Genomic DNA, 16,752 nt, shown 5'->3' with positions numbered 1-16,752 from the left:
GGTCGGTCTCCATACTACGTCACGCGCAGTGGAACAGCTGTGTCCAGTGGCTGCAGCAGACGGAGGTAGTGTAAAATGGGAGACATCTCAGATTTTCAAAGAGGGCAAATTGTTGGTGCGCGGTTATGTGGAGTGAGTGTGACGGCAGTGGCTACTGTGTTAGATGTGTCGCGTCGGACAGTGTCAAAGGTGATGACGGCCTACACAACACACGGGAAAACTACATCGGGGAAGCGGAACAGTGGCCGGAAGAAAATCATGAGTGACAGGTCACCCAGGGTATTAAAGCGCATTGTCACGCAGAACCTTCGTGCCACTGCGGAGCAAGTGACGGAGGAACTCAATCAGCACCTCCCCCACCCTGTTTCGACAATCACAGTCCGTCGCGAATTACATGACATGAACTTACGGGGTCGTGTTGTACGGGCCAAACGGCTCATCAGGAACCATAACGCTTTCGCACGCCGCAAATGGTGCCGCGACCATGCAACTTGGACCGTTGAGGACTGAAAACGTGTGATATAATCGTATGAGTCATCCTTCACCCTATTCCCAACCACGGGCCGTGTTTATGTGTGGAGAACGCCCAAAGAAGCTTATGATCTGTAGTGTCTCCGCCCAATTGTGAAACATGGCGGCGGCTCGGTGATGCTGTGGGCTCCCATATCATGGTTTTCATTGGGTTCTGTGGTCACACTTAGCGGACGAGTCACTGCCAACGATTATGTCGCAATTTTAGGAGACCACTTGCATCCTATGGTCCGGGTGTTGTTCCCGGACAATGACGCCATCTTCCAGGATTATAATGCACCCATTCACACAACTGGCGTTGTTGCAGCGTGGTTTGAGGAACATCGTGATGTTCAACACCTTCCCTGGCCCGCCCCATCCCCAGATCTCAACATAATTGAACATCTGTGGTCCGTTTTGGAAACACGACTCCGGCGACGATTTCCATCTCCATCCTCTCTCACAGAACTGGCCGATGCTCTGCACGAGGAATGGTGTAAAATTCCACTTGCTACCATTCACGGCCTCTATGCCTCCATCCCACGTCGCATCAAGGCTGTTCTGAAGGCGAAAGGTGGCTCGACACCATATTAATCTGGTAAGTTGCAATTTCGTTTAGGTGTTTCCATTTTTCTGATCACCATCTGTGTATATATATATATATGCCATTTTTTTATCACGAAAGTCACATGTACCGCCTTATGCAGAGTCGTTTCGACGTATGATTAGCGTCATACTAAAGTCCTGACTACTGCAGTAAATATATGTTAGTCAAACTGTTTAGTATGGCACTAATCGCGCGTCAGAACGACTTTGCATAAGACCCGTAGTGTTTCAAAAGTTATTTCTTAAGGTAGGAGTTGCCTTCGTCGTGAGATTATTTTTGCGAAGGCTTTCCCTTAAGGGACAAACGCGTATCCAGATATATGCTACATATACGAAAGTAAAAAAAAAAAAAACTAAAATCGAAAAATGCTATTTAAGTGTGTCAGGGCAGGAGCACAGAAGGTGACCTACGCGAGAGTACGTCTGTAGGGAGCAGGGACGTCATTGACGGAGATTATAGTGCAAGGAACATAAGAAGAATAATACATATAAATAAAATAGTGCAACAAAACTTTGATATAGTATTCACTCATTTGAACTCACCTATAGTCCGTGTAATGATTTGATACTGATAACATTAAACTTCTAAACATAAAATACTGGTTTCCTACGTTATACAGGCTTGTTTGGACAGTGGAAATTATTATCCCAGACAATTTTCTTTCATATGCATTCACACATTTTAACAGTAAAATTACTACTTGTTTGACGGGCTATTTTAAACCAGTACAAATATAGGTTTGAAAAGAAAGTCTGATGCAGATATGGGCGGTAAGTTCAGAAGCTGAAAAAATATTATCATTGCTTCGTTTTGTTTTCTGTTTTCAGCTTTTTCTTTAAACAGTCCTCGATACCATAGCATAAATAACATCAAAAGGCAGTCAATGCCTCATGATACACACAATTTTGGGAAACTTCGATATTTTTCTTAAGTGTGATTCTCTTATCAGTAGGCCATATGAATAATCAGTTTTTAAAATAAAAAAAAAGCTTAGTACGGAGAATGATTTAATACCTAAGCAGCACTTTACTCTTTTAAGGTAAGCTAGTCTAACCCACATTTAATGTAAAAAGAACAAAATACTTAGTTAAAATTCTATGTCGTTGCTACAAAATCAATTGACCTGTTTTCTAAATAGTTTAATATAATCTATTAAACTCAAATGCCTGCAGAAAGTTAGGAAAGAAATGCTTATATTATATTTATTCGTGAGTAGACTGAACTAAATTTTTAGGCAGTTTCGCTTTCATTTTTTCATAGTTTCGGTCGCTTGTTTTGGGCTGCCACCTATCTCATATATAAAACATGATTCACTACCTCTCTGATCGTGTACAAATTGTTTCAAGTTCATTCGAGACTCTTGTTCAAGTGTCTTGAAAAATATTCCTTTGAACGTGTAAATTTGAGGTATTGAATGGTCTTGTTCAACCTTTCTTTGATGGTGTACAAGAAGCATAAGTCTTATCTGTACGCAAGTTACTATGTGGGTTATCAAAGAAGAATTCTTCGTTATTATTTTTAAAAGAAAAATAATTGAATATATATTAGTTCGTCGTAAATTTTCATTTTTAAATATCTGTAATTACATAATATATTTACATGTATAAAGTGGAAATTAGAGAATAACGTTGCAATTCTCATAATTAATGTTTAAAATTATGTTACGTGGTGTGGAAATGTATCAGAAAATGCAGGAATAAGTAAAAGTCATCCTGCCTTCGATTCTCCGGATCGAAATCGCTTAGAAGTGAAAAATGCCAATCAATCTTGTTTACATCTGTTCCCTTTTATATACATTAAGTTAATCAGATGTTTAGCCAGATAATTGTAGATTTCAAATTTGTCCGTTAAGTTGATGTACACTCATGCCCAAAATTATTGTCGCATGTCTATAAATATGTTGTTGTAGAAATATAATTTGATAACGAATTAGCCCGTTATTTCTTACAATGTTAGTATGTGTATAATCGGCAAAGACATTTATGTGGCAAATTTCATGTCCAAAAAGCAGTAAATAAGAACAATAAAACAAAAATAAAACTTTCTTATCCATTTACAAACATTTTGTTTTACTCATTCTAATTTTCGAATTTATAATTTCTTTCCTATGAAATTTACCACAAATATGCATTTCCCGATAAACAAATATACAATCATTTTGGACATGAGTGTACATACGTACCGCGGATATGTATATGTTGAGTTAAGTTGATGTACTACATACCGTGGATCTCATGCCACGGGCGAGTGGTTATTTGCATCCCCGGTATAAATGAAAGATGACAATAAAACCAGATGAAAGCCAATTCAAGTTGTACCATTTTATTTGTGTGCTGATAAATTGTATTCTTAAGCAGGGATATCTTGAATTGGTTACAGTAGTAGGCCCCCCGTTATGGCGAGCCGAGTCAGCAAAAAGTTTCTCGATTCTGATTGGCTGATAGAGGTCACGTGACGTTAGGCCCCGCCCACGCGGGAAATTCAAATTTCCAGGTCACGTGGTATGACGTCATGAGTCACCCTGCGGGGAAATCCCTCACCAGAGATTTTTGAAATTCGTTCCCTTTTACGGGTAAGATGAGTGCTTTGATACTTGATTCTGATTGGTTGACAAATGTCACGTGATCTTAGACCCCGGGATATTTGAAATTCGTTCCCTTTTATGGGTAACATGAATGCTTTGGTACCACGCTGATGATTGGCTGACAGAGGTCACGTGATCTTAGGCTCTGGGATTTAAAAAAATCGTTCCCTTTTACGGATAAGATGAGTGCTCTGATACCTGATTCTGATTGGTTGACAGATGTTACGTGATCTTAGACCCTGGGATATTTGAAATTCGTTCACTTTTATGGATAACATAAATGCTTTGGTACCACGATGCTGATGGGTTGATAGAGGTCACGTGATCTTAGGCTCTGGGTTTGGTATTACGATACTGATTGGAAGATAGAAGTCACATGATTTTAGACCCAGCACACGGTGAACAGATTACATGGTATAACGTGGGGGAAATCCCTCACTCATTTGTTTCATTTTATGGATAAGATGAATGTTTTGGTACCTCAATTTTGATTGGAGGATAGAAGTCACATAATATTTCCCTCACCCCAATGCTAGAAATTCAATTTTTTTTTAGATTACGTGATATGACAGTGATCACCCTCGACCAGGATTTTAGAATTTTGATCTCTTTTAATGGTTATCCTTTTTGGTACCTTAAAGTTCCCGTGGAGGGTTCAACCCCATCCTTAAATAACCCTTTTATGGTATCATGATATTGTACTGAAGTTTACATTAAATATTATCGTTCTCTTTGACAGATAAGATGATTACCAGCTTTCTTACCTTGATGGAGATCCTGTCCTTGAATTAGTAGCCTATGTCTCTGGAAGTAACAATGGTGAAAGAGGGGTCCATCCTTGTCGCTTGTAGATTTCTTATAACACATTGTTGTGAGTTTAAGCGATTTTTTAAAACGCTCAGTAAGCGCTTCATTAATGGAAACAGTGTTGCCAGATTTTTCTTACCTAAACTGCTCCGATTTTTTTCGAAACGGTTCCGCAGAGTACAAGAAATTTTAAACAAAATTTTTTCGAACTAAAAAAATTTCAAAACTAAAAAATTTTAAACAAAAATTTTCAAACAAAAAATTTTCGAACTAAAAATTTTGAAACAAAAAGGTTTCAAACAAAAAAATTTCGAACTAAAAAATTTAAACAAATTTTTCGGAAAAAAATTTAAACTAAAAACTTTCGAACCAAATTTTCAAATCAAAAAATTTTCGAACTAGAAAAATTAAATTTTCGAACCCCAAAAAAATCGAACTAAAAAAAATTAAAAATTTTTCGAAAAAAATATTTTAAACTAAAAACTTTCGAACTAAATTTTCAATTCAAAATTTTTCGAACTAAAAATTTTTTTAAAAAAAATTCGAACCAATTTTTAAAAACAAGTTTCGAACTAAAGATGTAAACCACATTTAAAAATTTTCAAATCAATTTTTTCAACTAAATTAAAAACCAAATTTTGGACACTAAAAATTCTTTAATTAATTTTTCGAACAAAATCATGTAAACCAAATCTTGGATATATTTTCCACCTTAAATTTTCAAGATTACCATGATTTGAAAACAAGTGTTCAAAGTTTCAAGAAATAATAGAACACATTTTTTTTCAACTTGTTTTATTTTAACGAAAAGTATGTGCTTTTCTCATACAAGGTGATTAACATAATAAATACAGGATCTAATTAATGAATATGTTGGACGTGTCATCATCTTCGAATCTTGTAGACTTATCCTGTAAAGAAAAAGAAGAAACAATGGATTACTTTATGAATTTCTTTTTTCCTGAAACAATAGAAATGAGTCAATATTGATAAGAGAGAAATAAAACTTACTCGTAAATGATGGATGTGTTTAAGGCTCATCTTCCTCCTCGGGGACCATCATTTTTTTCACTGATGGTGGTTTATGAACTCTTCTGGGTACTGCATTTTTCTTGGTGTTGCTCCTTTATGGTCAAGGTTCCCCCTTGGATACGAGATGACTGCATTTCTTCCACTGATGGTGTTGGTGGTTTATGAACTCTTCTGGGTACTTCATTTTTTTCTGGGTGTTGCTGCTTTGTGGTTAAGGAGATAAAAAAGGAAAAGGAAAAAAATGGCGGCCTTATTGGGTGTTTACAGTTTTTTCTTCATCTTCTTCTTTTTCCAGTTCCAACTTCTGTTTTTTAACGTACCCGTACGGAACCGTATCATAGGAATTGAGTTCTTTAAATCGACGTTTTGTGTACTGGATGCTGTACAATTTTTCTTCTTTGCGTGTGACGATGGTATGGTCTTTGGTCCTGCATATCTTATGGGGGATGGTAATGGTGACTTGTCCACGGCATTGATTTGTAATCATTTCTTTTAGCGTGTTGAAATTTAATTGCTGTCCTGCATTGTAGTTTAATGTAAATCCTCTAATTTTACATATGTAGCTGGTGATGTTGGTATCTGGATTGTATATTTCAAGGCTGTAATTTTTTGGTCCTCCACTAACAAATGTCTTGATGTACGCTCGTTGTCCATAAGACTCCATCTCATCCGATAAGCATCCCAAGTACGTAGAAGGTTCAATGGTTGGCTCTCCGGGCTTTTCTGTAAATATCACAGAATCCGTGTCGAAATATAAAACATGTTCCTGCAACATTTCCAGGTACTTGTACAGTTCCAGACGTGCCTGACATGTTGTAAATGCACCTAACACGACATTGGTGTTTCGGTTTTGAACAGGCACATGTTCATTGTACTCCCAGAACGCATACAACATCGTATCATTGATGGGTACAATTTGATGGAGTTTAATGTCGGGGGAAGTGAGTTTTTCATAAAATTCTTCCGGCCGATCAATAATTGTGGTCTGGCTAAAGTTTGAACGCTGAGAAAGCTTTCCCCATAGAGAGTTAAGACAAAGCTTAGATAAACTTCTTCGTGCAGGATTATTTTCGATTTTGGACGGATCCAATGCAATACCTTCACGCTTCAGGACGGTTTGTATAAATTTTGTTTTGTCTTCTTCGGTCACACAGGAACTGGGCCAGCCAGACGCTTCCATTTTCGATTTCAAAAACGTATTGATATATTCCGTGAACAAGCCACCTGTTTTCGTGATGGGATCATATTGTTCAATGTCATAATCCCAAATTTCAAAGATTTCCACCGGTTGATATCCTAATTCTATTGCCTTCTGTATTTCATATGATACCCAAGTTCCAGTGAGGCATCGGTCCTGGTCGTTGTGCGTACACGTTGCTGTAGGGTCTGGGTTCATTTCTTCGGCACACTGGCACACAGTGGAAACAGTAGTTTCTTGTTGCATCGGTAAGGCAGGAGACCATGATAAAGATGCCGACTTGGTAATATCGTCATTTTGATCAGACCATTGACTTTATTTATTGGTGGTATATTTTCATCACCCTGTAGATAAATTCTAGGATGTCCTACAGGGTATTTAGCACACTTATTTATGTAAGGATAAAGCGAAACAATATCGAAATATTTTATTACTTCTCCTGCTTTTTCGTCGACTTGGTGGTATAATTTCACGCAATTGGTCCTTCCTCCAAAAAAGCTATCTCTTGGATTTAATGGTCTGCGGTCCATGTACGGATGATTCTTCAGATACGTCGCCATTGCTGGATTTTGTTTTAAGAACTGTTTAAATTCGCACTCCCACATTTCATGTACAATGTACCCCAATTCACGCAGTCTTGCATTTTTGCGTTGCGTTCGTTCATAACGGAATTCCATAGTGTCTTCTGGATTACCGTAGATGGGCTGATTACGACCTCTAGTAATACACACTTTACACCCGTGATAAAAACAGCCGGCATGCTCGTAGATGTGCTCCTCTAACGTCTCAGGATCTTGATAGTAGCCATCAACATGGAATCCCGCAATAAACACTTCTTTTTGTCGAGCCGCATGTAAGATTTGTTTTCCTTCGGTTTTTTCAATGTAGGCCAGCCATTGCATTGCAGCGATCGATTGGGTACTTCTCCATCGATAGCCATGTGCCGGTAGAATTCCAATGGTGTTGGGTTTGAGGAAATTCCGGCGGAATACTAAATTGGAAGCACTGGCAATCGTGATCGTCTCCAAGAAGGGATTCACTTTGGTTTCTGCTTCAAATGACGTCATAAACGAAACGCATGCTTGTCGCAGTACATTGACATCTTGAATACAATACTTGAGAATTTCCTTCTGGAAATCAAACGTATCATTACGATGATCGTTGTACCAATGCATGAACTTGTTCCTCTCTTCGACGGCCATTTCATCTGCACCATAATACTTCGTTTCTGGAAGTGGTCCAATATACGATTGATTTTCTTTGGTGTTGAAGAAATGCGGGAAGTAGCCTTTGGTTGCGGGTAAATTGAACGCTTTTGACAATTTACTTAATGCCATAGGTAGGAAGTTCAACGAGTCAATGAACGTCAGATTATTCAACGTTAAACTCAATATCTTGGTCCCATTTAATATGACGTCGGGTCTCCATTGACATTGTTCTACCATAGCCTTTAGAATAAAATGTCCATCGTAGCCCTTCGAGTTGTGAGCGAGACAGAAAATCCTATTTATATTGGGACGACGTTCCCGCAAGTACTGGAGAAAATCATAAACTGGATCGTCTCCTTGGAAAATATGTTGGCGCTGACCACACGTACTGCAAGACTGCTCGATATTATCGTTTTCAACACATGCATAACATACTTGTTGTGCAACCAATAAATTCGGAACGTGTACATACGTATTATCGCCAATATTCGTGTCCTGCATAGATTCTATATCGTAGAAAATCAACAAGGCTTTCTTTGCGTGCATGAGTGAAGGAACACCAGGTTTCAAACACTGTCGATCGGGAAGCATAAAACATTGATGTGATCCTGGAACAATCTTCTTACAAACATTGCAAAAAATCTCATTACAATCATGAATGCGTTGTCCACTTCGTACAAAAGAATATACTCTGTAGCATTTAGTACATTGCTTCACCATTTTGCATACAGGTTCCCCTTGATAATATACAATATTACGATGATTATTAAAACATTTTTCGCCGTAAAATTGACGATTGCAGTCGTTGCACAATATTGGCGTTTGGTTCTTGTCGCATAGAGGTTTTTGTAAGCATTTGGAGCACGTTACAGGACAATTTTTCACATGTTCATTACGTTTACTATACTTTTTATGGCACGCCTCACAGTAGAACTTGGTTGCAAAACAAGCAGTTAAGGATTGGATGATATCAAAATGGCCAGCCAAACAAATCAAATTTATGGGAGTGCGATTTTCGTCGTTGGGCCCCTCGTACATGATGTCACGGCCTGAGAAACTAGTATACACTGTAATTTTATATTCTTTGAGGTATGACTGGAATTGCCGAATTTCATTTACACTGGCACCATGATCCAAATTCACTCCTGCATTTGAACATAACGCATCGACTTCTTGGTCCACAATACATTTTGATTGATCTTTATATTGCTTATGTCGTTTCATATCTACATTCTTGTATTTTTTCAGGCCAATAGCAATAACAAGGGCGTACGCCAGGCACCTTGAATCTTGATTTTTTACACGTACAATCCCACGCTTGCTACGTAACAATTCTTCATTTTGAAGTATTCCTTGTGCTAAACGATCTCCATATCCGTATCCTCTTGGAATATCCACACGATGGAAATGAACGGTGAATGGCTCGTGCAGGAGAAATGCATTGTTACTTTGTAAAACTCTTTCGAACGAGGGCCACATCGTTTCCAGTGTCATGTTTCGCGCTTGGCGAAAACTCACCCAAAATGGCTTATTCGTGTTGCGTGGTGATATTACGGATAAACCAACCATCGCCTCATCATCGACATTGGCTAATAAATGGTCCAGTATTGCTTGGAAACTATTATGCACGTATTGGATAATATCGGTTCCTACGGGCGGTGCGTTGAATTGAACTTCGAGCATTCTGCCCTCAATGTTAAATCGTCTATAATGACGAGTGATTTCATTGCGAACAGTAAAACCCGATTCGGCCATGGTTAAAAATGAAAACAAACAAACAGGTACAATTGCGATAAATGTGTAAGGGAAAAAGGAATTGAGCAGCGTGAATTTACTACAAAAGAAAAGAAGAAAGAAAAATCTTAATCACCTGATAAACAGGAAATCACAACATTCATGATAAATAATTAACTAAGTAATTCATGTAAAGGTCCTGAGTTTGATTCCTGGCGGTGACGTTCAGAATCTCATTATGAAAGCACGTGTACTAGAAATCAAAGTTTTTTTAAATAATTATGTTACTGAAATGAGTGTTTTATTGCTGTCAAACTCGAGACCATTACATCAGCATTTAACTGACCTATCATTCTATACTGATAAAAAGAATGCATGAATGAATGTTTCATCAGTACTGAGATGTGATAAGGCACGCGTAAGCATTTTTCTACTCACAACGACCTTTAAATGATGCGTTTGCAAGTTGAAGAGATTCACCAACCATTAACGTTACACATACGTAATTGTCAAAACAAAATCTGTATAGCGTAAATCTTTTAACCAAATATTCATGCACTCTTTTTTATTTAAGCGGTTAGCGTACATGCTTCTAACGTGGAAGGCCCTGGTTCAATCCTCGGTGGGGTTTGCTTTTCACATCGGATCGCTGTCAAGCCTTTTCTGAAATTTAATATTCTCACGCGTTATCATACATTCTTTTCAAAACTAAGCTAAATAGTTGACGTACACACCTCTGGCCCAGGTTCAATCCCGGGTGGTTGTTCGAATATCACGTTAAGCTGAAGGGGCGATAAACTAAAACAATGGTTTCAAAGGGTATCGAACAATATTATTCTCAGGCATAGTTTCTGAAATTTTGTAATGCATTCTTTTCAAAACTAAGCGCACACATCTTTGACCATGGTTCAATTCCCGACGGGAGTTCACATTCAACATTAAGCTGAAGGGACGCTAAACCAAAATAAACAAACCATATCATTTATCGTGCTTAGTTTTAATGTGTGGGGGTTCCTGATTCGTACTCCCACTTTCCCATTCCACTAATTCCTTCATAGTCTAAATATTTCGTACTAAAAGTAAAACAGTGTATTAGTGATCCGCCCACAAATATAAAATAAAAATGATTTTCGAATCTTGTGTGAAAAATAAAATCTCACTGAACTTACCTCAAATTCAATGAACAAAAAGTCGGTGCAGTAAAGCTTCTTAAATGAAGACACTTTTAAAAGTACACCTTCTCACTTGATAGTTGAGAGCGGTGTAGGATTTGAAAAATGAAATTTAGATTTTTATTTAGGTCGCTGCGAAAACGATGTCATCATCAACCAATCAGAAACGAGGAAATTTATAAAATGACATCACAACGAACCAATCAAAACGCTCGCTGCTTTTGTCATGAATCACGAACCAAAATGATGTGTAACAATCGATCGTGACGTCATTCACGTTTCTCAATAGTTACAACATCTAGTATCGCAATTCCGATCATGACATCATCCCAAAATGCTTTCTGCCAGGATCATGTCACTACTTGTCGTAAATTGTGACAACATTTCATTTTCCTCATATTCCATACGAGAATGTCAATGTTTGCTTTTTTTCATGAATCATGCTGAAAGGTTCGTAGTAAAACAAAAGTAATGCGATACAACATCCGCTGACGCTGGCATTTCAATCATATGTACTTCTATGTCAACACACAAAGAAGTCTATCAGCATTTTATTTTAATCCACGAACGAAAGCGTTACACTGTCAGATTTATTTTCTTAAAGTATATGTGTATCCTTTTCAAGAACCATGGTTCGAAACCCACCAAGCATGATTATATCCAATCTCATTTAAGCGGTTAGCATACATATCTTTGGTTTGAAAGACCTGAGTCCGATTCCTGAAAAAACATTTCTTAGGATTTTTCTAAAACTTGGTTTAAATTTCTAGTTCGAAAATTTTAAAAGTTTAGTTCGATAAAAAGTTTGATTTGAAAATTTTTAGATCTGATTTACATCTTTAGTTCGAAACTTTTGTTTTTAAAAAATGTTTTAGTTCGACAAAATTTTGTTTCAATTTTTGGGTCGAAAAATTTTGATTTGAAAATTTAGTTCGAAAGTTTTTATTTTAAAATATTTTTTTCGTTCGAAAAATTTTTAATTTTTTTTAGTTCGAAATTTTTTTTGGGTTCGAAAATTTAAAAAAAATTAGTTCGAAAAGTTTTTGATTTGAAAATTTAGTTCGAAAGTTTTGTTTAAAATTTTTTTCGAAAAATTTGTTTAAATTTTTTACTTCGAAATTTTTTTGTTTGAAACTTTTTTGTTTCAAAATTTTTAGTTCGAAATTTTTTTGTTTGAAAATTTTTGTTTAAAATTTTTTAGTTTTGAAATTTTTTTAGTTCGAAAAAATTTTTAGTTTAAAATTTCTTGTACTCTGCGGAACCGTTTCGAAAAAAATCGGAGCAGTTTAGGTAAGAAAAATCTGGCAACACTGTTTCCATTAATGAAGCGCTTACTGAGCGTTTTAAAAAATCGCTTAAACTCACAACAATGTGTTATAAGAAATCTACAAGCGACAAGGATGGACCCCTCTTTCACCATTGTTACTTCCAGAGACATAGGCTACTAATTCAAGGACAGGATCTCCATCAAGGTAAGAAAGCTGGTAATCATCTTATCTGTCAAAGAGAACGATAATATTTAATGTAAACTTCAGTACAATATCATGATACCATAAATGGGTTATTTAAGGATGGGGTTGAACCCTCCACGGGAACTTTAAGGTACCAAAAAGGATAACCATTAAAAGAGAACAAAATTCTAAAATCCCGGTCGAGGGTGATCACTGTCATATCACGTAATCTAAAAAAAAATTGAATTTCTAGCATTGGGGTGAGGGAAATATTATGTGACTTCTATCCTCCAATCAAAATTGAGGTACCAAAACATTCATCTTATCCATAAAATGAAACAAATGAGTGAGGGATTTCCCCCACGTTATACCATGTAATCTGTTCACCGTGTGCTGGGTCTAAAATCATGTGACTTCTATCTTCCAATCAGTATCGTAATACCAAACCCAGAGCCTAAGATCACGTGACCTCTATCAACCCATCAGCATCGTGGTACCAAAGCATTTATGTTATCCATAAAAGTGAACGAATTTCAAATATCCCAGGGTCTAAGATCACGTAACATCTGTCAACCAATCAGAATCAGGTATCAGAGCACTCATCTTATCCGTAAAAGGGAACGAATTTTTTTTTAAATCCCAGAGCCTAAGATCACGTGACCTCTGTCAGCCAATCATCAGCGTGGTACCAAAGCATTCATGTTACCCATAAAAGGGAACGAATTTCAAATATCCCGGGGTCTAAGATCACGTGACATTTGTCAACCAATCAGAATCAAGTATCAAAGCACTCATCTTACCCGTAAAAGGGAACGAATTTCAAAAATCTCTGGTGAGGGATTTCCCCGCAGGGTGACTCATGACGTCATACCACGTGACCTGGAAATTTGAATTTCCCGCGTGGGCGGGGCCTAACGTCACGTGACCTCTATCAGCCAATCAGAATCGAGAAACTTTTTGCTGACTCGGCTCGCCATAACGGGTGGCCTACTACTGTTACCATCCACGAGCTGGCAATCTTCGTTAACGAATAAGTAATCGATTCCTGAAATTCCTGTCCTGCTTGCCTCAAGCATCCAAATTTAGAAACAGAACCTTTCCACAGGACACGTGGTATTCTGGTTGAGGCGATTTGAAAACTATTTATTTGTTTATTGCGTTTGTGCCTTGGGCTCGATTCCCCGTGGTGGCAGCTCATTCGGTTCGGTCTATCTCTCTTACAATTTCATTCAAAGAGACACTAAATTCCAAATTAATTAACAAAATTAGTATAAAGACTCTTTCATGAATATGTAGAAAGAAAGATACATAATAAAGAAAAATTTTAAACAAAAAATCCTAAATTATTTTATATAAATAGGAATATCGACACCAATCTAGGGGCTGGTGGGAACAACTCATTATTTTCGTACATCAAAAACCAGAAGAAACCTAGTGCATCAGTTTCCAAACTGTGACTCGCGAAGAAAGGACAATAAATAAATTATATCTAGTTTCTGGCTTTACAGCCTATGGAAGGATATGTCCAGTTAGATGACTTTTCCGTGGATAGCACATCGACTTCTCCCGATGTCATTTCTTATCATCTTCATAAGAGTGTGTTATCTTTCATACATATTAAATTGTCTAAAAATGATATTGAGTTTGCAGGTCATATATATATATATATTTATATATATATATATATATATATATATATATATATATATATATATATATATATATATATATATAAGTATGTGTGTGTGTGGCAGAAACCAAAAGAAATGATTGTCTGACGGTGTTAGATCCGAGATATATGCTGGTTGCGTTGAAACCTCTTAGAGAAGTTCTTTCAACTTGTGACCTTCGTTAAAGATCTATGGGTTCTAACGTTGCCAGCGTGGTGTATGGCTCTTTTCTGTTCATCAGTTCCGGCCGTTCTTTTTCCTAAATTATGTTCTTGAGTTAATTGTCGATAGTACAGGTCTGAGTCTATCGTTCTACCCGGTGACAGCAACTCATGATGCAAGATATTTTTACAATTCCACTAAAAGCGCAGCATAGCTTTCTTGGTGTCAGTACAGAATTTTCCGCAGACTAAAGAGCGTCTCTTCGCTTCGACCACACTCTTTTTTGAACTTTGTTATCGTAGATTATCAACCGCTCCCGAAATATGTTGAGTTCGTTACGTTTCAGTAGAAATTCGCAGATAGAAGTCCCATCGATTAAATATTTTTGAGTCAGACCACGTGGCACCCAAACATCAGCCTTCTTTTCAGAGCCAGCTTTCTCCAAGTGGTTTAACACTACTTGGTTATGGATGTTTGGGAAATTGGTGACGTCATGATTGCTTACATAGCAGTCTTGCTCGACTTTATACAGAATATCAGCCACTTTTGCTAAGATTGGTCAGCCGCTGCGAGGAGCATCTTAGACATCAAAATTTCAGAACAAAAGCGACTGAACCATATTTTGACTGTTGCTTTTGTTAGCGTATATTGTCCATAAACAGCACGAATTTCTTCACAGGCCTACACAGCATCTGAGCCTTTATCGAAATAAAATAATATGTAGCACAGTTTTGCGGAAAGTTCACTCATCTTCACGATGCAATATCTTCACCTGATTCTAAGAATTCCAACACTTTTTCCACATCTACTAGCTTCAACTGTCAGCTGTCAAATGACATGCCTTATCACCTGTGTCTCATATACTTGGAAAACTAACGCCATATTGTGCACAAAAGGCTCAATATTACTTTCTATATTACTTAAGTGATTATATCAGTTAACCCAGAAAGTTCGTGCAGCATTTGATCACTCATCAAACCCGGCCCACAAAAATCTTAAACATCCATTTCATTCTTCGAAGTAACCATCATCGGCTTCAATGACGTGTTCCCAACGAGACCTAGTTTGTAAATGCTCTCTTTTTCTGGAATCCGAAAATTGTGACTCAACGTTTGTCACATCGTCGCGTTTTCGAAACTGCCGTTCCCGCAGGTGGTTATCCATGGCCAAAAACAGGTAATAGCCCGATCGGGTGACGTCCGGGGAATAGAGTAGATGAGGCAGAACTTCCCAGCCCAGGATCACATCTTTAGTCGTTTTTGCCGTATGAGGATTGGCAAAATCATGGAGGGAAATTTCTTTGCTGTTTACTAGTGCTGGTTGCTTCTGAAACAGTGCAGCTGAAACTCTTTGCAATTGTGACGAGTTATGGTTTTTCCTCTTTCTAGATATTGATAGTGGGCTATACCAGTGCTGGTCCACCAAACACACAGGATTTCCTTCTTTTGGTGAATGTCCAGTTTAGCGGCCAATGAGACCGGACCAGAAGTCGACCAATGATGTTTCGACCAGAAGTCGACCTCTTCCCCTTATCATACATCGTTTATTTTTCATCATATTTTAAGTAGGGATGGCCAAAATATCCGGATAACGGATATCCGGATAAGAAATTATCCGGTATCCGTTTTTGAGGAAACGGATAATCCGGATAACGGATAATATCCGGAAAACGGATAATATCCAGATGACAGATAATATCCGGATAACGGATGACGGATAATATCCGGATAACGGATAATATCCGGATCACAGATAACGGATAATATCCGGATGACAGATAATATTCGGATAATGGATAAAGAATAATATCCGGATAAAAGATAATGCCCAGATAATATATAATATTCGGATAACGGATAATATTCGGATGTCAAATAACGAATTATGTCCCGATAATGAATGATATCTAACTTACGGGTAACGGAGAATATTTGCGTGAAGAATAAGAAGACAATTATTGATTATCTGGAAATTAATTATTGTTGACTATAAAATAATTGTGAGATTGCTTTGTTCGGGTTTTTACAATTGGTTAATAAATTCAATTTGTTTATTACAAAAAATATAGGATAATAAGTTTCAGAATATTATATATATATTGTGCGCGTTTGCATTTTAAATGCTTAAAAGTTGTAGGAAAAGAGGAAACAAAACATGTATTTAATCAATTGTAAGTGAAAAATGAAATATATATCTGTTTACAACTCACTGTTATGCCGTGTAGCCTGTACCGTAAAACATTATTAATGAAAGTGAATGATTATGAAGTGACTTAGTGGAATAGATTTTCAAATTTGAGACGAGTCGTAAATTTTCTGTAGTTTCGTGGGCTATAATAGTTCGTCCAAGTTTTAGGTCTCAAACAATGTTCATTGTTACATGATTCGTAATATAGAAACTATAAGTTTATGAGGTGATTATACGAACAAAATGAAGAGCATTAATAAACGTTTGAAGATATGGAAGTCACTATACAATATATTGTAATAATAAACATATTTAAGTGTTGTAACATTTTACTCTTTGAGAAGTTCTTGCGCAGCGAAAGGCTATTGATCAATTCTTTATTAAATTAAGAAACCAATAGAGCATATATTTTCTACATAAATTACAAAAC

Source organism: Thermobia domestica, chromosome 10 (genome assembly GCF_964235325.1).
Source record: "Thermobia domestica chromosome 10, izTheDome1.hap1.1, whole genome shotgun sequence".
NCBI classification, from domain to species: Eukaryota; Metazoa; Arthropoda; class Insecta; order Zygentoma; family Lepismatidae; genus Thermobia; species Thermobia domestica.
Note: the sequence above shows the minus strand (reverse complement) of the source record.